The following is a 16,212-nucleotide window of genomic DNA, read 5'->3' as shown; positions in this document are numbered from 1 at the left end:
ATAACACCACAGACCACCCTTTGTATAATTCAAACCGCCCGTAAGCTATCTTCAACTCATAAAACCTCTCAAATAACCACTGTCATTTCTAACACTTAACCTAATGGCAAGTTTACGCAACTTCCGTCTATTCATTTGAAAACTTTTATATGATAGCCGGCAAATCGACAGAATCACATTCAATTCCAATAAATGCAGGCTTTAGATTTGTCCTCGCAAATTTGTTAACTTTTTCGATGAATTCCAACATAACATTGTATTACATCTCATAATATAACAATCAGAATATTATTTGAAAAATAAATGAAACGGACTGTTTAAAAATCTAATTTGTTCAATGTGTCATTAAACATCGATTATAAATATAAGATTATTTATAATAGAATATTTTCCGAATTCAAACGTTTGTTTCATTTATTACGCCCAATTGTATATCTTGACCTAAAATCTCTGTCAAAGAGAAAGGTAGTCATATGAGCATCAAATATATAATTGTACCTATTTACTATGCCTCCCCACGGGACAGAGTTAGACACCAGGGTCGTTTTTTAACGTGGAGAAAAGGTACAAAAATAAAAATTGTCTCAGTCGTGAAGGATTTCTCCTCCACCGAAAGAGAACAAGAAATAGAAGTGCAGCATCTGAAGACAGATACTACACTTTGATCTTGACCAAAAAGGCCAAGCTTATGTAAAGACATCTGAAATGGAATCCGTGAAAGATGAAGCATGTTTATTGCGAATTTGTCTTTTCCAAAATCCTGTTCTGACGTTAGAATGTTTTGTTTGAGGCGTGAATTCATCTTGATATATTCTGTGAAAGAATCGAAAAGAAGTTTCAAAAATAAAAAAAAGAAAAAAGAAAATGAGGAAATATAATCGTGCTACATGGACAATAATTGAGATAGATACCCTCGAGTCCGTTATATCCAATAGCTTCGTGGCACAATGAACAATGTTAAAGAATAATATTTTAATTCTGCTGCCTTCCTCATGAGATCCGAGATGGTTTTATGTTCACATTCTTATATAGTCTATTATTTACTTCTGTAACACTCTTCTTTCTTTTAGATGAGATTCGTGGTTTTGCGTAAGCAATGCCGTTATTAAAGAAAATGCCACTTTCCCCGATCGGCTGTGAATATAGAACATTCACTAAGGTGAAAATAAATTCTTATATCTAATACATAAAATTATCTTGCCATAATTTTGGATGTTTTGTCATTAAAAGCATGCGTTAGGTATGTGACTGTATATACTAGCTCAGTGAATTGAACGTCCTTGTCTTGCAGCGTTCCAGGTCATCCTTGAACAAGACACAGAACCTGTTAGCCTTCTTCTAATATCTCGGAGATGTTATTATGCACAGGGTAGATGAAGCTGCTCGAAACCGTGATGAAGCAGTTCATCCAGAAAGAGTTCTCATGAATAACTAAACTTACAACATAAGAATTTGAACTAGGCAAGTTGAACGTCACTTTTAGGCTGAGGGGGGTTGAATATTAGATTAGTGTAAGCTTTTATATTATAAGCTTTTTTGTTTCATACTCGTAATTAAGTCTCATAATAAATTTTGAGCATGACAGTAAAAACGCTGACATGGCTTAGTAAATTAACTATAATTAATACATGACTACACAAATTACACAATCAAGTAACGAAGTTTAATTTCTTGCGTTGAATAACAATTTCCAGTAATTCCCAGCAATAATTCTTTCACAATTCTAAATATTCATTGGGGTGCAATTGTTTGTGATTCTCTTGCATTTGGTGTGTTTCTGACATATGCTTCATATTTATCTAATTACGGGAATGGTTATACTGGTCAACAACAAAATTTTTATCTGCAGTTTATCTAGATTAATCTCATGCACTGAATCTAAAAATAACATTGCGTTTGTATACTATTTTATTTGAATCCTTGTAGATGAGTAACTTGTAGATCTATCAGCGGACTGTAGCGCAGTGGATAGATGCTTTGAATTTTTACGTTTGCATGTGAGCATTGTTTGATGATAGCATTTCAATCCTACCAGAGATGATTAGTTGGCCAAGAGGTGGCGAGACAACAATTATGGAAAGCTGTAATTACTTGGAATACAGTTTCACGACTCAGCATTCTTATCCCTTCATGGTAAAACACCTGAAGAAGTCCAAAAGAATAGTTGGTCAAAACGTGGTGAAACAACAACAACTATAGGATAACAGACTGTTAATAAATAAAATCACTTTTTTTCCAATCATATCACCATTTGGTGCTATGGACTCACGTCGTTTGTTACGTTCTTGTTTACATATACGCATGTGTGGGACATTTTAGAAGGAGTTGGTGGCGGTAAACTGCTATGTAAAATAATTAGTTTGATTGAGTTTACAATGATTATTTTATTTACAGGGAGTATTCAAGTAAGATCTTTCTGGGTGATTGTGTACAAAGTAGATAAGTTTGAAGTCATAAAAATTCCAAATCGTCAAAAACGGTGCTCAGCATACACGAAGAAAGCGTAGCATGTGCGGATGGAATTGGTGTCTTGCAAAGAAAGGAACGTCATCAACGACTCTCTAGTGGACAGAGGCACAATACTTTTTTCACCAGTTCACGTTGTGCTCGGCTTAATTAAGCAGTTCACCAAGGGTCTGAACAAATATAGTGACTGTTTCATTTACTTGTGGCAGGATTTTTCAGGATTGACCATGGATAAGTTGAAATCTGGCATCTTTAATGGTCCCCAGACCAGACAATTCATCAGTGATCCAGAGTTAAAAAACTCAATGAACTAAGAGTAACTGTAAGTGTGGTAGTAAGAAAAAAACTTTCTTGGCAACAATAAGGCCAGAAACTACGCAGGACTTGTCAACAACATACGGACTGCTTTTAGAAACATAGGCTGCAACATACACTACATATTGCCATGTATGGACCGGTTTCCTGAAAATATCGGCTCAATGATTGTTGAGCAGGGAGAGATATTCCATGATGACTTGAAATGGAGACCAGGTATCAGGGTTGTTGGTACATAATCATTATGACTAGCTACAGTTGGAATTAAAAGAGTGAACTCCCTTTGGCTGAGCATTCCAGGAGTTCGAAGAAATGGAATTTCAAGACCTGAAGTTTGAAAATTAGTGATGAAACATGCAATTTACGTATATTAACTTTATCAATACCCACCATTCAATTTACAGTAATCGATGATTTTATCAGGTAATCAATATATGTTGTTAGCTAAACATTTTTTTAAATAATATTTAAGATGAAATGTGTTGTGAAGAGACAGCTGATAATGTCACAAAATTGTAATCGATTTTGTCATAATTTCTGATTTTTTTTCAAAATTAGCTTAACACAAAACCAGACCTGATGAGAAAGAGAAACGCTTTTTTCTTATTCAGCTGTGTGCAAATACCGTAAATAAAATGTAGAAATACAAACAAATAGCAAAAAGTAAAAAAAAAATCTTGCCTTGTGTATACAACCGTGAATTATGAAAAATATATCAAAAAACAACCTGTGTGTGTGTGTGTGTGTGTGTGTGTGTGTGTGTGTGTGTGTGTGTGTGTGTGTGATACTTGTGAGAATTAGTCGCTATCGAAATAGAGAACTGGAAATTCGGAATTGTTTTGGGTATCGGTATCGATATTAAAATCGAAAAATATCTGCCTATTTTATCCGATACCAGAAATGATTGTTTTAATTTATAATTATTTGCAACTTAATTTTCTACCGTTAGAACTAATGATATAATGATAAAATAATTAAAAATTGATTTTAAAACTACTGCTAAAACCAAAATCAATACATCCCACGATTTTTGCAGATATAAATATATACGCACATATTCCGAAGGTTTTTATGATAATCAGAAAATTAAAATGAAACAACACCTGTTTAGCTAACAATTTAGAGATTTTACAAGAATCGGAATGAATAATTATATCAAAATCAAACAACTTATAGTATTGTTCAGCCACTCGAAGATATGTAATTAAATAGCACTTTTCCTCAAATCTAGATAGTTCAATTCAGTGCAAAAACTTATAAAAATTGACTTGTAAACAAAACAGACCAACAAAGAGCATAAGACATTTTTGCACATTTGAGTATTATTGTTTTTATTGTACTTCATTTTTTTTTGCCAAGTCTTGCCTTGATGTAATTATTTCGTCATTGCTACGTAATTTCCGGATTTCGAAAGTACGATTTTTACTTCCTGTTCAGGTAAAATATTCTTTAACGACGCCACTATTAGTAAAAATGGCTTATATATAAGCGATTAAAAATATTAAAATCGTTAAGAGAATAGCGTAAAAAATATCTCGCTATATATGCTATGTATTTATAATTATAGATAACGTTTCCCTTTTTTTTTATAGAGGAAAAATACTTTATTGAATATAATATTAAGATTCAGTCGGGTGTTCTAAAAGAAAATTTCACAAACACACACACACACACGCATATATATATATATATATCAATATATATATATATATATATATATATATATATATATATATATATATATATTGATATTGAGAAGTGATACACGAATTACCATTAGCGTAGAAGCGATGCTCCTTGTGTAAACAAATCGAACAGAGGCAAAACATCGTTAAACTCATCACTCACGCAGCAGCCGCCAATAGCGTAGTGGTTAGGAGCCTTGACTGTCGTACACACGGTCGGGTTTCAATCCTGGGTTGAGGTAGTTGCCTATCTAGCCGCACAGATAAACTGTGAAACAGCGAAACAATAATGTATGTGGATGACTATAATGCTCTTTATCTTGAGTTGAGTATATTGAGAAATGATACACGAACTACCATTAGCATATAAGCGATGCCCTTTGCGTAAACAAATCGAGCAGAGATAGTTCGGACGATGTCAAAACATCGTTAAACTCATGACTCACGCAGCAGCCGCCAATAGCGTAGTGATTAGGAGCCTTGACTGTAATACAAACGGTCGGGTTTCAATCCTGCCTGTCTAGCCGCACTGATGAGCTGCGAAACAGTACTGTATGTGGATGATTATATATATATATATATATATATATATATATATATATATATATATATATATAGCTATAGATTTTTGCTTTAGAGTACCCGTAGAGTATATATGTATTTCACAATTATATACATATAAACGTAATAAATACATTTTTTAAAATGGAGACATTAAAATAATGACGAATATATTAAATCGAGTGTAAGCTTATCTCATTCAGAAATAAAAAAATCAAATTATGCAATTATCATATTACGGAAAAGATGATTTAGAGATGTGGCTATGAAATGCGCTGTTTATAATAATAGTTTCGTAATATTTGTAATGGCGTTTATTGCATTTTGCAATCGAACTCTTAATATACACACGTGTGTGTGTGTGTGTGTGTGTGTGTGTGTGTGTGTGTAAGGTGATTATTTTATATGTCACGCGAAAAGGACATATTTGTTTAAAGTAGCTGAGTAATAATTGCTACGATTTCGAGCAATAATATCATGCTTATCTTTTTAGAATAGAGTTCCGGGTCGAAGCTTTCTTAGCATGTTTCTTGTGGTGTACATTTGAACGTCTCTCCCAGGCTGCCTCACCAGTTAGTATTTATGCTTTAACGAGCTAATTATATTCTAGTAAGATAACAAAAAACAGGATGTACATATATTCATTATATAACATCGCCAGGAGCTAAATATTCCATGAAACTTAGATTTACCATTTTCTTTTTTTTTAAATCTTAACATAATCTATTACCTTATTAAAAAAAAAAGTATTTATCCTCCTTGGAGTAGTTACGTTTGATACACTGTTAGTTCTGTCTGAGACTTCGCAGAAACAGTCATTAGAGAATGTCGACTCATCGGAACACAACTTTTAAACGCGTTATAGAGAATTTCTATTGGAATCGTTATTTTCAGGGACCGACGCAGTTTAAGCGAGTTTGAATTGATTAAAATGTTTCTTTTGCACGGAAAGTGTTTCTCTTCTGCAATATATGGTGTGTCCAATTCTTTTGGTTACTATTCGTTTCTTTGCAATACAAACTCCCAACTTTACATTTGTGAACATTTTAGTCATCGGTTTTCTTTTATTAACTTGGATAAACAAAAGACTATCAAACGCAGGGCGTATTTTTAGTGCAAACATTAATTCCACGGGTGATGAATGTGACGGCGTATATACGGGAATACTGTGTTTGTATAATATTTCTTTAATTTGTGTTCATGCCTTGATTCGTTATCAGAGATCGTTCAACTGTCGGTTTTTTTACATAGGTATCACTACTTATAAAGACCAAGAGGCCACTCGAGAATAAGGGTTAAAGAGTGTACAGTAGAAATTGGACAATATAATAACCGTTAGTAATAGAAATTCGGTAAATTTTGTTAACTTCTATGGAACGACTCATCAAATCTTGTTTACGTTAGACTGGAAGACAACCATATTGTAGTCAGTTGGAATGCAGGAAATCGGAAGGCAATTCCACAGGCGTGCCGTTCTAAGAAAGAAGCTTTATTCATGGAATCTGCGTTTATGTTTAGGCACAGATAAAGAGTGGGGAAATTAGTGATAGTGTTGTCTGCTAGAGGGGTGTAACTTGTGAAAGTTTGGTGATGGGGGAACCATATATTGGAGCTCAGCCGAGCACTTGCAATGAAAATAACGATATAGCAGGGACAAACTCTTCTGTGAGATAGAGGTTGCAGGGAAGAGAAAAGGACATCCCATACGAGGTTACGAAGTCTATTTTGAACTCTATCAAGGCAGGATGTCATTTCTAGCAGCTGTTGCCAAAATGTGGCAACAGCACTCCATCCTTGGGCGTACCTGGCTCTTATATAGATAGAGAATTGCATTAGCAGTGCGATATCTACAGCATCGATAGAAGGATCCCACACTTTTCCAGCGGCCTTGGCAACGAATTTAATATATGTGTTCCATTTCAAATTAGGGGTAAAGGTCAAGCTCAGAAGCTTGTCAAAACATGAAGCCTCCCCAAGACCAGACCAACTCATTTCAATTATTGCCGGATGGGGATCAGAGGGTGGATGATATAAAGATAAAAGATTGGTTTTAGATTCTTTAAAAGTACAAACAACCTCTTTCCCCATTGTACCACTTACTCAAGACCAGAGGAGAGAGAATCCGAGAGAACTTGGCCGTTCGATCTTGGATTGTGTACAGTCGTTATCACATGGTTAATAAACAATGATTTACAGAATTTCTTAAATTTTACTCCTGTGAACTGGGTTTCAAAGTCTCTGGCTAAAGTTTCTGAGAGCCCAAAATAACTAAACATTTTATTGTGAACGTTTATTGTATTTGTTGCAATCATATGTCGGTACTTCATTATTGGGAACTTACTGAAACAATCCACAATGATCAAGTAATAACAAGACATTAATGGGCACTGCATAGTCGATATGTAATAGAGTCCCCAGGGCATCTGTTGTTGACCATGTTTGAATTTTTACCAGTAGATCCTTTGTTGCCAGTTAGCATCCTCTATAATATTCCACCAATTTTCTATGTCTTGGTCCATACTCGACTAATAAAATGTAACTTTTTATTAAGAATTTCAGTCGTGGAATTCCTGGATGGCCCATGTGAAATTCCTTGTGAATGTCCTTGTAACAGGCATTATAGTCTATCAATGCATATTAATAACAGTTCATTTATTGAAAAGGGTGGCACACTATTTTCCTTTTAAAATTTCTTCATTCAACTAAAATTGTCTTTTCATTTTTGATGAAATTATCTATTTTCTCTGGTTTTGTCACATCTTCTGGCATAACTGGCAGTTTTTCATAATATTACATAGCAGGCACAACATTTACTTTACGTAAGTGGTTCCATTTAACCATAGATAATTAAACATAAATAAATCAAATATAGTGTAATATGTTAATTGATCCAATACCACGAGAACACATTTATTGCCGATTTTCGGTTCAGGGTGTATTTCAGCAGATGCTGGACTTGGAACAGAACACATCAACCTTCATCCACCGGAAGCAATACCTCCTAACAACTCACGACAGCCAAATGACTACATTTCAACACTTAAGCCGGACCTGGAACTTAGAACGGCGAGATGGCGAAAAACTAACAGATTTCGCAGGAAACCTCCGAAATACACTCAGAGAGGTGGCTGTTCACATCAAGTACAAATTTAAAATATACAAATATACGGAACTGTCTGTTGACAGACTTCTTTCAGTGATAGGCGCAATGAAAAATTGAAAGTATGAAACACAAACATCTATCCTCACCTTGTCAAGACAATGGACAATCACTATAGTTCAATGGTATAGCAACTGAAACACAATGATACTTGGATTGCGATGAAAAATCCGATGTCATCACAACCCAAGACATCCTATTTCTCTTTCAAAACACCACCTGAGTAAAAAAAGACACATCACACAACGAACCAACACACTCAATTCAACTGACACCCTCGCCCGAACCATACAAGAATTAACAAACAAATCGATCGACACCAATATCAGCATAACAAACACCGGTCCTGCAATCTTTTGTGTTCTGCTGGCCCATTATACATTGCTTCTGTAAAAAAATTTCCATGCCCACCTCTCTTTGTGCTATTCTGGTTATCGTCTTTAGTCATGTTAGTACTAAAGTGATAATGTTTATTTATGCGCTTTGTTTTAGATTTAAAAGCACTGTGCAGTGATGAGATTGAAAACTCCAACTCTCTACCATGCGACTGGCTAACCTCGAAAAAGAAATCTAGTCACTAAAACTATACACAGCTGTTAGAATCGATCTAGGTTCTTTTTAAAGTGATCCCGTTTGACATTAGATCTTGTAACGTATGCCTGTATTCAATGTGTTAAATTATACGGTAATATTCTAACTTTGTGCTTAATCTAGTCCGATGTGGAAATTCCTGTCTTTAACATTATTTTTGCACAACCGTCTATAACCTTTTATAAATACTGAAAATGTGTTATGCAATTTCAAACACAGTAGAGGACTAAATTTTATTCTTTCCCAAGGTGAATTCGTGCAAACGAATCAATACGATGCAACTGATTTCATAGACAATAATGTCCTATAATCATATTAGTATTGTATATATTTCCTTAATGTTTGCATGGAAGTGTATTATAAGATCGGAATACACACAAAAAAACCCCAAAAAACAAAACAAAAACAGTTGAGATAATTAGTTATCTCTGTACTGATTACGGGAACGATGGCGTATGAAATGATAGTATTAATTAGTGGAAATATGATTACAGCAAACTGATTTTAATGAAAATTTACGCATGAGTGATGAGGATATAAACAATTTGATAATTAAAACATATGTGATGCGGATGTTCTCATTATTATACAAAAACAAAATAAATGAGTATAAAACACGCACTGCAAATATATATATTCAAATAATTTTTTTTAAATTATATACTATGTCAAAGTGTTATGTATATATAGTTAGAAATACACACAAAAACAATAGGCATATTATATATACATGCATGCATACATACATACATATATATATATATATATATATATATATATATACTAGCAAAAGTACCAGTCTTTGACTGGGTTCAAAAACAGCCAACAGAAAATGGACTCTGATTTATGAAGGTATGATAGGTTATGAAAAGGAAGGGTTGAAAAGAGATAGTTTCGAAATTAGGGGCAGATAGCTTCGAATTTGAGGGTATCAAAACCAAAGTACAATATGATGAAAGTAAAAATAAAATAGATAAACCCCATAATTTATTATACCATACCTGTTCACACTTAAACACTTATCACAATATTCTGTGGATCTATATTATAAAAACCTTGTTAAACTTTGTGATATATTTCCATTCTTTGGAGCCCAGGCGGGAACGAACACCCCATCATTTTATTATGCCACATTTCTTCAAACTGAAACATAATTATCAAAGTATACTTACGAAGATAGACATGAAAAGTCTTTATTAATGTTTGTGCCTATTTCCATTCTATGGAGGCCAGGTGCGAACTCAAACCCCACAATTTTATTATACGATCCCTATTTAAGTTAAAACATACTTATCAAAGTATTATTATGTACATCTATATCAAACACACTTGTGAACTTTTTTTTTTAATTTTTAAATTTTAGATTTCCATACTTTGTGGACCAGGCGCGTATGCAGACTCCACAATTTTAATGAATCATCATTATGCCAGATCAAACATACCCATTCCTGTGTCTCGATACATCTTCTATCATTATATGTGATCAGTTTTCTATAACGTATAGGAGCTTATTCGTTACCAGACACACACACACAGACGTTCAGCTTTATATTATATTGTATATATATATATATATATATATATATATATATATATATATATAGAGAGAGAGAGAGAGAGATAGAGAGAGAGAGAGAGAGAGAGAGAGAGAGGGAGAGAGATAACTAATTAATTTATATTTTCACATATCTTAGAATAATTCATTATAAAATATATTTCAATTTAACATTGGAGTAAACATTTCTTGGAAAAAAATGAGAAACGCAGAAAATTAAAAAAAAAACTTGCCAGTTTTCCCCCTTCCACCAAGAAAAAAATCCTTAGGGCTTAAGAAAAAATATCTTATCAACTTTATAACTATATCTCTTATAACCTTGTTATAAATGCAAAAATTTTTATCACATAAAAACTAATCGTGATTTATTTATGATTCTCCCAATGTGTTATACATTTTCGTTGGCATTCAAATAAAAAATGAACGCCTCAGTTATTTTTAGATTTAGTTCGACCTCAAAATTTTTAAAGAGAAAGAAAAAAACTTACGTGAATTGTTAGTTTATTAAAAAAAAATAGTATATTTATATTTTAAACTCATTGTTCCCTTTGGGATGAGTAAACTTCAAATATCGGAATGTTTATTTTTCAAGGAACTTAAATCGACGCCATTTTATGAAATGTGATAGGGATAGATGGGGGTCTGTCATTCTCATATGATGCAGCTATGTTTTTTTCGGACCCTTTTGTTATTATAATCGGAATCAGTAATTAAATCGGAATCAGAAATTGTATCGGAATCGGGAAAAGTAGAGAAATCGTCCCATCCCTCATATAAATATATATTTTGGAATTAAACATTCTAAACCCAAGGATGTATTAACATCACACTTATTTAATTTTATTATTATTATTATTATTATTATTATTATCATTATTATTATTATTATTATTATTATTATCATTATCATTATTATTATTATTATTATTATTATTATTATTATTATTATTATTATTTATTAATATAGTTATTGGTGTACACACCCTGAAAATGTTAATTAATGTTCCTTGAGCTCAATTGTGGAAATTAAACCAAAATGTTGAACTTCTACATAAAAATGATATATTTTCTCAAAATCATACGCGCGCGTGTTTATATATATATATATATATATATATATATATATATATATATATATATATATATATATATATAGATAGATAGATAGATAGATAGACAAACATCGTGAGCTTTCTTATTTGCCTTGCTTGGATTCACATTCTTACTTTCTTTTACCAAAAGTGATATCCATCGAAATCATTTGTCTGACGTTTCTCTTCGGCACGTTGGGGAAATGACTGTCAATAGTCGACCTGTGCACGATGGGTGAAGATGGCACGTCTGAATACGGAAGCAGATCGTATGTCGGCTCTCTTCACATGGTGAGGAAACGAAATCGATGTCTCGCTGTCACTGCTCATCAGGTGCAGGTGTGCTGACGAGGCTGGCGGGCTCATTTTCAAACATGTATACTTTATTGAAATCGTATCGATCAACTCCGTTCAATTGATCGGAGATCGACTCAGACGGAGTAGACATGCGCATTCATATTATCTCCACAAAAATAGTACAGAAAAAAGATCCATGTGTAACGATACATACATTATATATATATATATATATATATATATATATATATATAATATTGTATATATATAATTGTGTGTATATATATAGTTGTGTGTATATATATATATATATATATATATATATATATATATATATACATGCATACCATATTATAAATCATTTTAACTTTACGGTTTTTCATGCCATTATTATTGTCTTTCAACTCTCTCTCTCTCTCTCTCTCTCTCTCTCTCTATATATATATATATATATATATATATATATATATATATATAAGCTATCAGAAAAGATTAAGTTCATGAGTCAAAATTTTCTATTAATTTGAAGCGAATATATATATTAACATTTATATAGTAATCCCAACCAAAAATAATCAATACAACAAGGATAGGAAATAGAACTTGTTATATAACATAAATTTAAATCTGTAAATTATATTTAACATGAGTTTTTTGTTCGACAGGATCCTCAAATAAAATATGGTAATCTTTTCTTAATCCGTGAACTTTCCAATCTTTAAAAATACGCGGAGTAAAGCAATTTTAATATATCTTATTTGAGTATTATGTCGAATAAGTCAATGTAAATTATATTTTCAGTTTAAATTTGTGCTCTTATACATTCGTGTGTGTGTGTGTGTGCGTGTGTGTGTGTAAGGAAAGCGTCATGCAACATGAAGTCGCTTCCTGTAAAGAGCTAAGAAATAATACTACTCATATGCAACAGAATGAGATAACTAAACATAGTCTAAAGAATTCAGTTCCCAAGCTGCTTAAAGTTAATCTCGTGGAGATTTTCACCTCGTATTTTAGAAGATTTGAGGACCTGTATAACTGTTACAGTGCCGATTAGCTGAACTCTAAATTGTTCGAAATCTGTGTTCCACAAAACACAAAAAAATTACCCCACAAAACGTTTGACGCAACTTTTGTGAAACCGTAAAATTTTTACCGGAACTGTTGGTCTCGAAACCGTCATTAGTTCATAGGAGGCGAAGATGCTTCAGTTAAACCAATAAATGTGGCAAAAACCATTAAATATCTGCATCAGTATTCATAGTCAACAAATATCGAGACGATTCTTAGACAGCTGAGCTGAGTGCTGCTAATTTTAAAGACCTGATATGTGTACAACCTATGCTATCGACAAAAAAATTATATTAAATTCGACGCAGAGTTATAAATAAATTAGAAAGTAAACAAAACCTGACCTACAAAAGCTGGGTGACACTGATAACGAGTGATTCACGTTAAAAATATTCAATATACATTGAAGACTCCGGCGTCTGGTACGTAAGAAAGATACATAAACTGTAAAACCCTATGCCCCAGGGATAATAAGGACATTATCCCGTCGCACACAGAAAATAAAATTCACTGAAATACAAAGTTATCAATAAGTCCATATTATCTTTGTGGAACACAGCAAATAAACGTGTCAAACGTGTGACAAACCTGAACATAAAAGCCGCCTTCCTAGAGGAAATGACAAAATTTAATGTCGGGTACGCTACCCTAGCACAAAGCAAAAAGACAAAAAAAAAAACGTATGAAAATATGTGTTTGTTAAAATATTTTTAAAAAGTGAAGTTTCATTTTTTTCGGGATTATATTTTATCAATCATAAATTTCCAACAAATAAACAATATCTATGTCTTGCTATGAAGTCTTGCTAAACACTCCGAACATTAACTTGGTCGAAAACAAATTTTGGAGGAGTCTTAATAACTTACGCCTCTTTTTACGATACGACAAAGAAATAAAAATGGTTCGTGTTAAAAAAAACACACAGGTAATTATTTACGGGCAAATTGGGTGTAGAGATTCAAATGTGAAATTTACCTATGAATTCGTTTTGTCAGAAACTCTAACAATAGAAAAAGAAAAAAAAAAACAAAAAAACTCTCAATTAAAAATTAAAAGGGAGCTTCCCTAAAATTTTCTCAGCAGTCTTGAAATATTGCACAAAAATACTATCCAGATTCGAACTTCAAATTAATACGCAACCAGTATTCAGGAGGAAAAGACAGGTGTCACTCGCTTTGTTGAAGAAATATAATTAGGAACTTATTAAAGTAGATAAAACGGCATCCTACAGAATGAATCCCGTCAATGGGTCGTCGATACCGCATACAAAAAGAAGTATATAAAGAAAAAACGTGTTTATGCTGATTTCAGCACAAGTTTGAACTAAACGATCGCAGTTACCCATTTGCTAACCCTGAAAATATTTTCACTGTGAAAAACGGAGGAAAGCGCATTTATAAATTCGATCTAAATGACGCATGCCTTCAAATTCCTGTTGAATGAAAATAGTAGGAAGTGTGTTTGTTTTAAACCCATAAGGCTTTATTCTATTTCGAAAGATTAGTATTTGGACTTAACGTAGCATCCACCATTTTCAAGAAATTATGGATACTATGCTGAGCAGTTTTGATTTAGTAATGGCGTACCTGGCTGATATTTTCATAAGTAAGACCAGAGCATTACATCTGTAACATATCACAAGGTATTTTCTCGAACACAGGATTTTGGTTTTGAAATTAAAAAAAAAAAATATGTGATTTTGTAAGGGAAGAAATAATACTTGAGAAAAAAATCATCGACAAAAGCAGTAAAATATATAAATTATAAAGTATGACGAAATTCCAAAGATGTTAGGGTGTCGTGAATTATTACCAGCCGTTCATTCTTGATATGCACGACCTATGAGTCCAACTGAACGAGCTACTAAATAAAGGACGGGGTGAGGAAATAGACTTTTGAATGCCAGGCGACATTCGATAAAAAACAACTGTCTTCCGATCTATTTCTCACTAATTATGGCAAAAATACTATAATTGTCGCTAGCGATCCAAGCTCATACAGAACAGAACTTTTTTCTTACCGTAACTGCCGACGTCAAGATATTAGAAAGTTTCACCTATATCTACATGTACGGTTCTTTAGTCTGCATTGAGAAAAGCGTTGCCCGTCTACACACTTAGGGGACTGCGAAGGTGGGTACTATTCTGATGAATTACAATGTCAAGTTATAGTACATATCCTCTAAGCATATCCGACATGCGGACAATGTTTCAAGATTGGTCTTGAGACAGAATTAACCACTTGATGACTCAGTAGCTGTACTCTTACGTAATATAAATAATAAAATTAAAACTATGATATACAATACTATTTGGATCCTTGTTGTCACCCTTCATGAAATTAAAGGCGAAGTAAAAAAATCGACGAATTAATTAGTCTTAAACATTACAAATACAGGAAAGTTATTCTATGTGCGATGACGTTCTATTATACGACGAGAGTATTGTAATGGCAAACGAATTACAAAAATGGACACTGAAAGATTTTCATATGATCAAGTAAGAAACATAATGAAAGAAGTCAAAACAAAGTCGACGCAAAAGTTGTGCTCTGAAGGCAAACGCGCTCCAATCATTTTTTAAGTCTTTGATCAAATCCAAGCGACCCTGATCTATGATTCATATAGATTTTGCGAGGCCAACGGAGTATCGATAATTGTGCTGAACTGCTACAGGAAATGACCAGACGTCCTCAACTGCAAGAGATCCCTTACAGGGGTAGTTATTACTCTCCACTGTGAATTATTTTACTGGTTTGAAGTTAGTGACAACGGGGCTCATTTTACATCTACGGACTTCAAGAGTTATATGAGAAGTTACAAATTAAACATGCCATAAATTCCAAATACAACCCTTGATCAAACAGGCAAGCGGAACGTTTTATTGACCCATTCAAGCAAGCACTCAAAATAGGACTCCGAACACGTACAGAAAAGCCACAGCAACAGTTTCTACAGGTCTATATTATCACACAAACTTCCTCAAATTTTCGAATAGTAATTAAATCTTCTTCAGGAAATACAGACAGTTTAGTCATCTTTTCAACTGTTAAACCATAAATTTTCCATATCGAGTGCTTCAACAACGGTTAATTTTCTATCATTATTTTAACCCATGCGAACGAACAAAGTTGTGTACTGTAATTGTATAGTTAAATCTCATACAGTCCAACTTTACAACATCTGAGAACATGCCCCGAGTCACCTCTTATACCATCACACAAAAAATACTCTGATTTCACAGAGGAAAGTCTATTATATTTCGATATTTCTAAAAACAAATTCAGATTAATTTTAATAAATATAAGTGTTTATTAAAATCATCCGTGCACTAGTTTCGTCTTTTCAACGGTCAAATCACACACACACACACACAGACATGCACACACACAAACACACATATATATATATATATGTACATATAT

This window comes from Euprymna scolopes, chromosome 8, assembly GCF_053919585.1.
Source record: "Euprymna scolopes isolate OS-2025 chromosome 8, ASM5391958v1, whole genome shotgun sequence".
Lineage (NCBI taxonomy): Eukaryota > Metazoa > Mollusca > Cephalopoda > Sepiida > Sepiolidae > Euprymna > Euprymna scolopes.
The sequence above is the reverse complement of the archived record's forward strand: the minus strand, read 5'-3'. Positions refer to the sequence as shown.